General features: G+C 36.8%; 1 long non-coding RNA gene across 1 annotated transcript; it reads left to right on the top strand.

Moving 5' to 3' along the window:
- The first annotated feature begins 4,293 nt into the window (after positions 1 to 4,293).
- On the top strand, positions 4,294 to 11,878 carry LOC131193366 (uncharacterized). The gene is made up of 3 exons (XR_009153901.1): positions 4,294 to 6,148; positions 8,680 to 8,810; positions 11,161 to 11,878. It is a non-coding gene; the product is annotated as an uncharacterized LOC131193366 (long non-coding RNA).
- Positions 11,879 to 12,142: the final 264 nt, after the last annotated feature.

The following is a 12,142-nucleotide window of genomic DNA, read 5'->3' as shown; positions in this document are numbered from 1 at the left end:
CCCGAGCTTCCGCCGGTACTAATGAGGCAAAGGCACCAGGATAAGGCGGGGGATCCCTATTTCTCGGCGACGCCGGTAGCCCAGCTTTGGTTTGCTGGGCCCCCACAGTGGGAGGCAGGAACTGTTTCTTTCTGCTTTCTTCTTGCTCTCCCCCTTTTTCTTGATAGTTTTCTGCGCAGCTCTTTCCCGGGAAAGCAGCCCAGAAAGAGGGCAGTATAGGTAGACCTTGACTTACGACCACAATTGAGCACAAAAATTTCAGTTGTTAAGTGAGTTTTGCCGCATTTTACAACTGTCCTAGCCACGGTTGATAAGTTAGTAACTCGGTTGTTAAGTGAATCTGGCACCTTGCAAAAGGCGATCACATGACCTTGGAACACAGCAACAGTCATAAGTATGAACCAGCTGCCAAGTGTCTGAATTTTGATTACATGATCATGGGATGCTACAATGGAGGTGACTGAAAAATGGTCATAAGTCACTTTTTTCAGTGTTGTAACTTCGAACAGTCACTAAATTAACTGTTGTAGGTTGAGGAATACCTGTAGTTTCTGGTATTTGGCATTCACCTGCCATCTCGGCAGTTGCTGTCTTTGCCCGTGTTTCAAAGAGAAGGCCAAAAAAAAAAGTGATCTCTTCAGCTTCCCCTGAAAGAAAGGGGTTCTGGCTTATTATATAGAAACCTACTGCCCCTCAGGCTATTTTTCAAAAATCACAGTTTTGACGTCTGTTCATTAGTGTGAAATTAAAAAAATTATTATCTCCTATCGCTCAACTTGAATCACAAATACAAATGACGATCCTATTTTATCCATATTGCTGGATTTGGAGACGGGAATGCTGTGAAAGGCAAGATGTAGATCGGATGAGGAGAATAAATAAAAGAATACAACCAATATAGTATTGACTCTCTTTTTGTTTTCCCAGGAATGTTTACAGTAGAAGTGTGAGCTATGTATGTATGCATAACAATAAGTTAGGGTTGAGCATAAATGATGGTATAAATAGATATTCAAAAAATGAAGTGAATTTTTGCATAGCTGTAGGAGGATCTTCTCTCCTTTGCCTGGCTTGGATGCTGTTATTTGGACTGGATTTGGCTCTTGTTATCTGACTTCAGAAGACATTAAAAAGAATCCAACAAAGAACAACTCTGCACGTTGTCATACTGTGGTGGTGAAATGTTAGGAAGAATTGGTTTTGTATTATTTTGTAAAGAAAGGAAGGGAACTTACTAAGTGTTCAAAGACCTGTGGTGTTGCCTTAAGGATGGGAACAAGCTGTTCTTTCTAGGGCATAAGAGGTTTTCAGATCAGCCAAATAAAAATTCAGTAGAACTTCACAGAGTGTTGCTTTTTTGTTGAGCTTTGGATGCAAACTGTCTGGATCTTTTGCTGCATTAATAGCATTTTTAAAGAGCAGATTTTAGAAATAGCTGATTTCTGATGGCACAGTTAGTTCTTGGGACAGAGGAGCTGGCTATGTCTTACATTTACTTCCAGCATTGTCTTTTTTAGTAAACTTAGCTTGATATTTGTTTATTTATTTTGTGTCTATCATGAGCTTGACTAGATGTTAAGTACATTTACTCCATGTAAAATTAATCTCATTCAAAACAGAAGGTCTGCTCCAAGCCTACAATACTCTGAAATTATTCCATGTCCTAAAAATCAGGATGACTCCCTCCCTGTTAATATTCAGGAGGGAATCAGTACCACAGTACCTTCAGAAAATAAATGTTTTAAGTGTACTTCTTCACCAATTTTACCAACCCTAACCTTGCAAAACTCTGCTAGAGCATTTTTCATAATCAGCTTTTCCTTAGTAGCCACCACTAAAAACTGCAAAGAAAAGAAAAAGGGTCTTAAATTAGTTCCTACCTTTCTGTAATGTCAACAACTTTCTTTTTTGTGCTGCCTTTGAGATAGCCAGAGGAATGAACTACAGTTCCAATGTTTGGGAAGTTGACTACTGCTACCTTATCAGAGCACAAACTTACAGAATATTTTTATGCCATGCACTGGGAAAACTAGTACTTACAATGCTGTACAAGGTTGGCAAAATAAGTTAGGGAACAGGTGTATCAATGTTTATAGGTGTCTGAGGCAAAAATCAAAATAATCTCCTGAGACCCTCAATTTAGCTAAGTGGAGAGATATAAATATAGTGGTAGCTTTTAGTTTTGTTTTCCATTCTAGAATAAAATCCAGTATTGTTCACAATACTGTGGTGTGGTGCAGCAGTTAAAGACGCTGAGCATGTCAAGACGCAAGCGCCTCATGACAGGGTGAGTTCCTGTTACTTGCCCCAGTCCCTGTCTACCTAGCAATTTGAAAGCATGCAAAAGCAAGCAGATAAATAGGTACCACTTTAGTGGGAAGGTAACGAAAGTATCCTCAGAAAACGCTGGCTCCCTCAGCTAAGAAATGGAGATGAGCACCACCCCCTAGAGTTGGACATGACTGGACCGGGGTCACTTTTACCTTTACCTTTTTATTGTTCACATGGAAGAGATAAGCCCACTAGAGCACATAGAATCACTTCTATTGAAAATATGCAATCTTGGATTTAGTAGGAACAATCTCAATATTACATTATGCAGCATTTCTCATCATAATTAGATCTTAAACCAATGTAGTGAGAGGAAAGCTATGGTTTTTTTTCCCCATCTGAAAATCTTTCACTGACAATATATTGCATACATAGGTTATGCCACATAGGTTGTACAGTCAGATGGCAACAGTGAGATCCTTTAGTTATAACAGGCAGAATCCTACAGCAGAAAATAAAAAATGACCCTTTTTTCTGCCAAAACTGCATTAATATCAGTCAGCCTGTATTGCATGAAGTAGAGCTTAAATGGAACTAATCTGAACTTCTGCCTAGGAAGATCAGCACCAGCTGCATAGGGACAGCACTCTACATGGCTCACAGATGTTCCCTTCAGGAAACTGTAATCACTTTTGCTAATATTTTATCTCGTATTAGGATCTAAAGACTTTAAAACATTCTCAAACTCTTATCATTAATTTATCTGCTCCTTTCCAACTGAATTACGGTTGTCTTCATTGTATATGAAGGGGAAGAGCCTTCTCTGTTGGGGCACCTACCCTATGGAACGAACTGCCTCTGGGGCTACGCCTTCTTTCCGACCTCTGGGCCTTTAAGCGCGAGCTCAAGACTTTTTTGTTTCAACGAGCAGGGTTGGCCTAAGAGTAATTTTTAATTGAGTGGTTTTATTTCTTGTTATTTTAATATTCGGCCTTACGGTTTCAGATTTTTAAATTTCAAATATTGTGTTTTAATTTTTGTATATGTCTTTTTAACTTGGCTGTAAACCACCCTGAGTCTTCAGAGAAGGGCGGTATAGAAATGTAAATAATAAATAAATAAATAAATAAATAATATTCTATTGTATCGTTGAAGCATAACTGATAAAACCTCTTTGCTTTATCAGATCCAGAATTCATCTGACTATGACCTTGAGCTGCCAAAATTATATAAAATTAAATGCATACCCTATTTTTGTTGGAACAGTCATTTCATGTTTGAATAATGCCTATGTTTAAAACCAATAACTTATGTTTCACATTGCCAAAAAACTGTCTTATGACATCAGCTCATTTATTCATCTGTCTCAGAATGTCTAGCTTAATTATTGTGCTTTTGCTATTTTAGATGGGAATCTGTACCAATATTACTTGTAGATACTAGGAATTGAACTTTTTATTCATATGTGTCAACCACAGCCCTTCCTTCACCATTCCTGATAATGTCCATCAGCCCATACCCCTTCCCCCAAAATATGTACAGACTTTTAACATAAGACTTTTTTCTTGACATTGTTACTAGGAATTCAACCAGATGGCATGGTTTATCATAGCAAAAACATAACTGCAAATGTTTGTGATTTCCTTGGATTAGAAATAATTATAGAGAACTTTTAATAATAGAGAACTTTTGGGTTTGAATAGAGCATACAAAAATAAAACAAGGTTCTAAATTTAAATGTGAAATCAATAATGAATTCTTAACAGGGAGTTTCAGTTAACGTGAAATAAAAGATGTGGTTAATGATTTCATAATTATTTACTAGCTATAGTTAAAACCCAAACATTTTCTTAGATAAAACAGACTTAAACTTACGTTTTGTCAAATAAAAGATGTTTAATTTGGAGGAAATTGCATAATCTGATTAACATCCAGATGTCACAAGCATAGATTTCTCTCTGTCTTGCATACAAATAATGTAGTCTAAGGCCAAGATCCCAGTTTAACACTAGTATTCTTAGTTGTGAATTATAAATATTTTCATTCTTTTGAAAGCATAGATAGAAAACCTCAGAAATGCTAATGTTATTTTAAATAGATTAGATTAATTGAAAAAATATAGGTTTAAAATTTATATAAACATACAAGACGTGCATACAAGTTGACTATAATTTTGATCAAACATAGCAAGGTCCATGAAATGAGGATTTGCAAAAATGTTTGGACTATATGACCACAATTGCTACCTTGTCATTGAACATGCTTAGTAGAGCTGAAAGTTTTCCATATATTGTTTGCGGTGGATGCATTTTCTATCAGTATTATTTTATATTCTGCTATTGTTTAAAATATATTCTATCAACTGTACCGTTATACTGAGATTGGAAGTTATAGTATATCTCAGTCAATTTTAAATTTTCTGCTTTTTATAAAGTACCAACTCACTCCTTCCCTTTGTACCTTATTTCACAAATACACAAATACAATCAAAAATGGAAAATGGTTTGAATGCCCCAGAAATTATACTGATAAATATATTTCTTCAGATTAATATCCCCTCTAAATATATCATTACCATTGCAGATAAGGACATTTATCCTTTTTAATTTAAATGTTAGAATTTTTTAGAATTAAAATGGAATCCTGTAAAGTAGTTGAGTCAACATATCAATATATCAGCAAAGATAGAACATTAAAAATCAGAAATACAATGTTTACATCAGATCTTAAATTGTAGAACAGACATGGTTCATCACACTAAAAACACATTTATTGGCTTAATATAATATTTGAACTTAGCCATTGTGATTTGTTTCGAAATATATCTAAATTCTTGTGAAGTGCCATCAGGTTCAGAAACAAAATATTGGATTTTATAATATCTACACCCAGTTCACAAATTGTGTTTTCCTGTATAATTAACTCCAAACCAACGGTTTTATCCAATAATATCCCATCTAACTAAAGCCTTCATTTAAAAGCATGAGAGATGGTGTAGAGGAATAGAGGAGAGCACAGCTTCCTAAGAATATGAACTAAATGGTGTCAGAAGGAATAATTTGTATAATTTTTGAAATTAGATGTGTCCAACCCATATGTACACACACATAAATAAACAAGACTTTGCTTATTTTGCTTTGCTTATCATAATCCAGTGAAATTGATGCTCTTTTAAACATAGTATTTCCTATAAACCATCAGAGACTGAAATATTCTGTTTCTAAAAATGCTACGCTGAGTTTACAGCCTGTAATGCATAATACAAAAGAGTTTTAGATTGATCATGTACTTCATTTCATCTTTTATAATATGGCTACATATCAGTGATATGTTGTTTCAGCAATATATTTCAGGGGAATACTTTAGAAGAAATAATTTTCAAATTTCTTTAAATAGAATTTATTTCCCATTTAATCCAAAATAACACCTTTGTCACCTTTTTAAAAAATCGTTCTAACATCCTTTCTTCACAAATCTGGTCTTTTTCTCAGGTTGAGATCTAAATTTTCCCTTTGCTTCCAATAACCTCACTCTAAAATGTAAGCTGAACCATGAAGTAGATGGGCAAAATGCAAAACTGTGTATTTTAAACATAGTTAAATTTTACTTAATACTGTTAATTCTCCATATAATATAACATTTTTCATATATTTGTCATATTTACAACAGTGGCAAGGCTCTAGGAACTACAGCTAAATCGGGGGGGGCAGCTTTGTGTCTCATTTTGATACAAGTATGTCTCTTAGTCAAAATTATTAGGCTAATGCATATGAAAGCTAAGAACCTTTCTGTTATCATATCACTATTTTTGTTCTATTGATTCTTTAGAAACAGTTAAAGACTTCGTAATTCCAATCACCTTTTGGAAGATTTTAAGGTTATTATTATTATGTAATGATTTAACTTTACTGTATATTTAATCTGAATATGATTGTGTAATTTCTAATATTTAAGCTGTTCTGGTAATGTTAACACACTAAAGGGAGATGTGTATAATCTATTCATTAAATAAATGAATACAAATCAATGTAAACATGTATAAACTGTTCAATAAATAAATCCATGGGCCAGCGTGATCCAGACAATCTACACTGATTTTGCTTTGGTAAGAATTGCAAATAGCATTGTATTTTGCACTTGACATTAAGTATTATTTGCAATTCTTAAAGCAAAATCAGTGACTTACAATTAATTAATACTGTGATAAAGATATACAAAATATGTGAAGAAAATGTTTTCAATTAATTAAGAATTTGATATATTCATTAAATGAGGTTTACATTATCCTATCTCGAACCTTCTCTTTTTAGGATTGTTGGAAGCGAGAGGCCACTCCCTAGGCCTCTCCTTTGTAGATTGCCGAAGAGCTCTTGTATTCAATGCGTACATGAAAACCCTGGATGAAATCTTTGTCAGTTAGGGCTTTAGTTCCGTCAGCAGACCAAGAGAAGGACAAAAAGTGAATGATCAGAGGAGCTAGTGCAGTGATGGCAAACCTTTTTGCTTGAAAAATTCAGAAAATGCCTAATGACTTTTCTGGCATATCACATCACACACTCCTTGGACAAAACAAAAACAATTCTCTCTATCTCCCCCGTGCACACATCTAGCCTACCCTGAACAACAGCACTTGGCAGCAGTGCTAAGGTAGGCCTGAAATAGAGGCCCAGATCTTGGGCAATGGGCTGATTGCTCTCCACTGCTCAGCACTCCCCAGAATCTGACATGTGCCTTTTACCTTCAAGCAGTGTTCGCTTTCTGTAGACAGATTCTGCAGACCACCTGAGGCTGCTTCTGATCACCCAAGACCTCCATTGTTGAAGCTTGCAGAATGTTCTTCTGCGGCCTTGGCAGCCTCTGAAAACATTACGTCCTGTTTTCACACAATTTTTGGAGGCTCTGGAGGCCTCGTGAGAGCACGTCCCATTCTAACGCAGCCTCTGTGATTCACGAGAGAACGGGGCATGCTTTTAACAATAGTTGTTGGGTGTTGATGAATGCTGGCATGTCACTCAAAACATCATGGTGTTTTGACATGCATGGCATAAGTTTGCCATCACAGAGCTAGGGTGTGGCTGCACAGAGGAGAGAAGGCACAAAATCAACAATAGTTGAAGAAAACATCTGCAAACATTTTAGAATTAAAAATCACATTATTATTTAGGAAAAAAATTGCACAAAGGAGCCATTGTGCCTTTAGAGATCTGCAACAGATAAATTTGTTCTACATTAGTATTTATGTACTAATGTTGATTTCAGGTTTGACTCGCCTATAAGAACTGGTTTATATAAAGGTAAGTCATATATTGTGGAAAATATTAAATATGTTTGGTTTATTCTTAAATAAAACTTCAGTTCTGGACTACCACAGGTTTGAATAATATACAGTAGCTACTATTTTTGAAAAGGTAATGAATTAGAAATCTTTGACTACAGAAGAATTAAGTAACCAGATCAGAGTCACATAATGGTAAATTACATTAAAGGGGAAATTTTCCCATGGGATTGGTGAGGATATACTCTATAAGTAAAAAAAATAGTATTTAGTATTGAGATTAGACTGAGATTAGTAACCTAACATTCACAGTTCCGTTAATTGACAATGAAAAATTGTGATTGAATAGGCTGCTGATATAATCAGATTTTGGGACCTCATGCTGGAAACACTTTTGGAATACGTTATGCCATGGCAGATATTTAGCTCTGATGCATGAATCAAATTAAATTTGCACATTCCATTTTTAGCAGTATCAAAAGAACTTCACAAAAAGTTCTAAAGTCTGCAATATATGTTATTTTTGCAGAATTGGTTGTAATTTGAAATGTAATTTTCCTTACCAACGGAAAGGACTATTGGACTATTGATTTATAATAGTAGTAGTAATAGTAGTAGTAGTAGTAGTAGTAGTAGTAATAATAATAATATGTCAGAAGTAAATGTTACTCAGAAGTATTAATATTAAAGACACTAGCTACTGAAACTGTGAGATAACACGTTTCCACTCAAGATAATTGATTTGCAATGCTGGAATGCCTACAGTATTTATAGCTATATTATATGATACCACAATTATAGACTATACAGTACATTAAAACATGATATCATCCTTCACCCATAAGAAATACCACTTTAAAAGATTATGAATTTGAAGGCAAGTGGAATTAATGTGAGAGAAAAAGATTATATATAAAATAGTCATTCCTGACAAAAGATTTAACTGAGGTTAATTATTAAACATGTCTATCATAGCTGGGGAAAAATATTCTGTCAGGAATGTGGTGATACTGCAGCCTAAGATTCAGTCAAAAGATCGAAACTGAATACAAAAAACAATATCAATAAAGCATCATAATAAAATTGGAACAGGTGAGTTGAAACAACTTTGTCCCACTTGGTTACCATTACAGAATTGAACCACCATTCCCATCAATCCCAGTCAACATCTCCATCTGGAATAATCATGCACAGCATTTGAAGGTGGGGAGATCACCAGGCATATATCCCCCAAAATGGATGCGTCTACCCGAAAAAATTAATCGTAAGTACAGCTACATTAATTAAATGCAGCGGGGAGTTGAACTAAGTCTCCTAAGCCAGCGGCCCCCAATCTTTGGAGCACCAGGAACCGGTTCCATGAAGAGAGGTTTTTCCATGGACTAGAGGAGTCATGGTTTCACATGCTGTCAGCATCCCGTGGATTGGGCTTTGCTTGTTTGTTCAGCTCGGTTTCTGGCATGCAGCTGCCACAGACCAAGGGTTGGGGACCCCTGTCCTAAGGAGAAATTCCATTCTTCTCATAGGTAAAGGGAGCTAAAGCCAGACGGCGTTGCTTTCCTATGGTAGTGCCAGAGCTCTGGAAAAAATTCTTAGTGGATATCCAGCAAGCCTTTCCTTCCCTTACTGGTTTTCAGGAAGATGTTACAAAAGGAACTATTTCAGAAAGCATTTGAACTTTGAAGTCATGCACAGCAACATTCCTTTCTATAAGCTTTTTTTCATATTTTTATTTTGATTCTATTGTGTCTGTTGGTTTGGAATTTTAATTGTTATTGTATTGGTATTTTTAAAACCATGCTCCGAATGTTTTACTTTTTTACTGTACGGTATTTTATATCATGTGAACTGCTGTTGGATTGTACTAGGATATTTATTTATTTATTTATTTATTTATTTATTTATTTATTTATTTATTTATTATTCAAATTTGTATACCGCCCTATCTCCCGAAGGACTCAGGGCGGTTCACAGGCACATAAAAAATGTTTATATACAAATTAAGATAATCATTAAAAAACTTATTCTAATGCCCAATATTAAAAGATCTAAATATGAATATTAAGAAACCAATTTAAAAACCCCTATAAATTTAAAATCTAAGCCAGTCCTGCACAGATGAATAAATGTGTCTTGAGCTCGCGACGGAAGGTTCGGAGGTCCGGAACTTGACGAAGTCCTGGGGGGAGTTCGTTCCAGAGGGTGGGAGCCCCCACAGAGAAGGCCCTTCCCCTGGGCGTCGCCAGACGACACTGCCTAGCTGACGGCACCCTGAGGAGTCCCTCTCTGTGAGAGCGCACGGGTCGGTGAGAGGTATTCGGTAGCAGTAGGCGGTCCCGTAAATAACCCGGCCCGATGCCATGGAGCGCTTTGAAGGTGGTTACCAAAACCTTGAAGCGCACCCGGAAGGCCACAGGTAGCCAGTGCAGTCTGCGCAGGATTGGTGTCATACGGGAGCCACGAGGGGCTCCCTCTATAACCCGCGCAGCCGCATTCTGAACTAACTGCAGCCTCCGGATGCCCTTCAAGGGGAGCCCCATGTAGAGAGCATTGCAGTAATCCAGGCGAGACGTCACGAGGGCGTGAGTGACCGTGCATAGGGCATCCCGGTCTAGAAAGGGGCGCAACTGGCGCACCAGGCGAACCTGGTAGAAAGCTCTCCTGGAGACGGCCGTCAAATGATCTTCAAAAGACAGCCGTTCATCCAGGAGGACGCCCAAGTTGCGCACCCCTTCCATCGGGGCCAATGACTCGCCCCCAACAGTCAGCCGAGGACTCAGCTGACTGTACCGGGATGCCGGCATCCACAAAAATACATGCAATTAATAACTGTAATAAATCAATTACCTCTGAGATCACTTCCAGGTTTGCGATTCCATGACATGCATGGGAGCCAATCTGGTTAGAAGTTAAAGGTGCTGGCCTAGAAATCAGGAGACTGTGAGTTCTAGTCCTGGCTTAGGCATGAAAACCGACTTTTGGCCAGTCACTCACTCTCAGCCCAGCTCACCTTACAAGGTTACTGTTGAGGGGAAAATGGGAGAAAGAAAAAGTGGTATATATTTGTGCCATCTTGATTTACTAACAGAGGCAGAATAAAAAATTAAATAAATCTCCCATATTGAGTTTGGCAATTTAGAGTAAACACTTGAATCAAAAGTGAGCCTTGGGCCTTTATGAAGGTTTTGTATACAGATAAACTTGTGTACAATGATTTTAAATTTTTACAACACTTCTCTATGCACTTTGGCTTCCGGTCTTCTACAGATCATTTATTACTAGCAACTAATGCAAGACCATACTGTCTGTATCTTTATCGTTGATGCTAGTTGACCAGTTCCTGCTGCATAGAGTTGCAGAATCTGCCAAGGCACTATTAGGAAACAGAAAGAGCTTCCATTTTCTGCATTAGAAAAAGTACTTAATGACATGAGTTTCTAGATAAGGGTTATATTTACATAGAATGTAGACTCACATAATTAGTTAACTTATAGAATTCAGAAGAAGGTATCAACAGTAGAGTCCTTCAAGTTTTTAGACTTGAAATGGACACCTAACATCAAAAATGTCATCAAAAAAGCTCAACAAAGAATGTTCTTTCTGTGCCACCTCAGAAAGCTCAAACTGCCCTGGGAGCTGCTGATCCAGTTCTACAGACGAATTTCTGAGTCTGTCATCTGCACCTCTATAACTGTTTAGTTGGTTCTGCAACCCAACACAACAGACACAGACTTCAGAGGATCATTAGAACTGCAGAAAAAACAATTGCTACCAACCTGCCTTCCATTGAGGACCTATATACTGCGCAAGTCAAAAGGGGCTGTGAAAATATCTACAGACCCCTCACATCCTGGACGTAAATTGTTTCAACTTCTACCCTCAAAACGACGCACATCAGAACAACTAGACACAAGGACAGTTTTTCCCCAAATGCCATCACTCTGCTTAACAACTAACTCCCACAATACTGTCAAATAATTTATTAAGACTGTATTACTATTATTCTTCTCTTCCTTACTAGTATCTATCTCTTCCCATTTATTACTATAACCATGTTGCTTGTATCTTTCAATTTATATTGTTTTTATTTGTTTCCTAGCACGATTTGATAGCTTATTAGTAACCTTGACTATCACTAAGTGTTGTATCTTTTTATTCTTGATGAACGTATTTTATTCTCATTTGTCCATTGAGAGCATATACACCAAAGACAAATTCCTTGTGTATCCAATTATACATGGCCAATAAAGAATTCTACTAGTCTTCTCAGAATGCCTGTTTGAGGCATTCACCAAATGGGATGAAGAACAGAATAATGCCATCCCTTCCTCATCTTTTCTCAACCTTCCAGTTTTGTCTGGCAGGGAAACATTCTCACATCTGCTGGAACAACTGTACAGCTCTCTGTCCTGGTTTGTTCAAAAAAAGCTATATTCTTCTTAATTAAACCAATAGATCTTCAAGCTGAATACATAGAATTCAAGGATAACGGGGGCAAGACTGAAATAATCTCTCTGCTTTCAGGACAGGCAACAATTTTCTGCACTCAAGCAAAAATAAGTGAAAACTTTGTTAAAACCTAGAATACTTTTGTGC

The sequence above is a fragment of the Ahaetulla prasina genome, chromosome 2, assembly GCF_028640845.1.
Source record: "Ahaetulla prasina isolate Xishuangbanna chromosome 2, ASM2864084v1, whole genome shotgun sequence".
In the NCBI taxonomy this organism is placed as follows: domain Eukaryota; kingdom Metazoa; phylum Chordata; class Lepidosauria; order Squamata; family Colubridae; genus Ahaetulla; species Ahaetulla prasina.
This window is presented reverse-complemented; position numbering and strand designations above follow the sequence as displayed.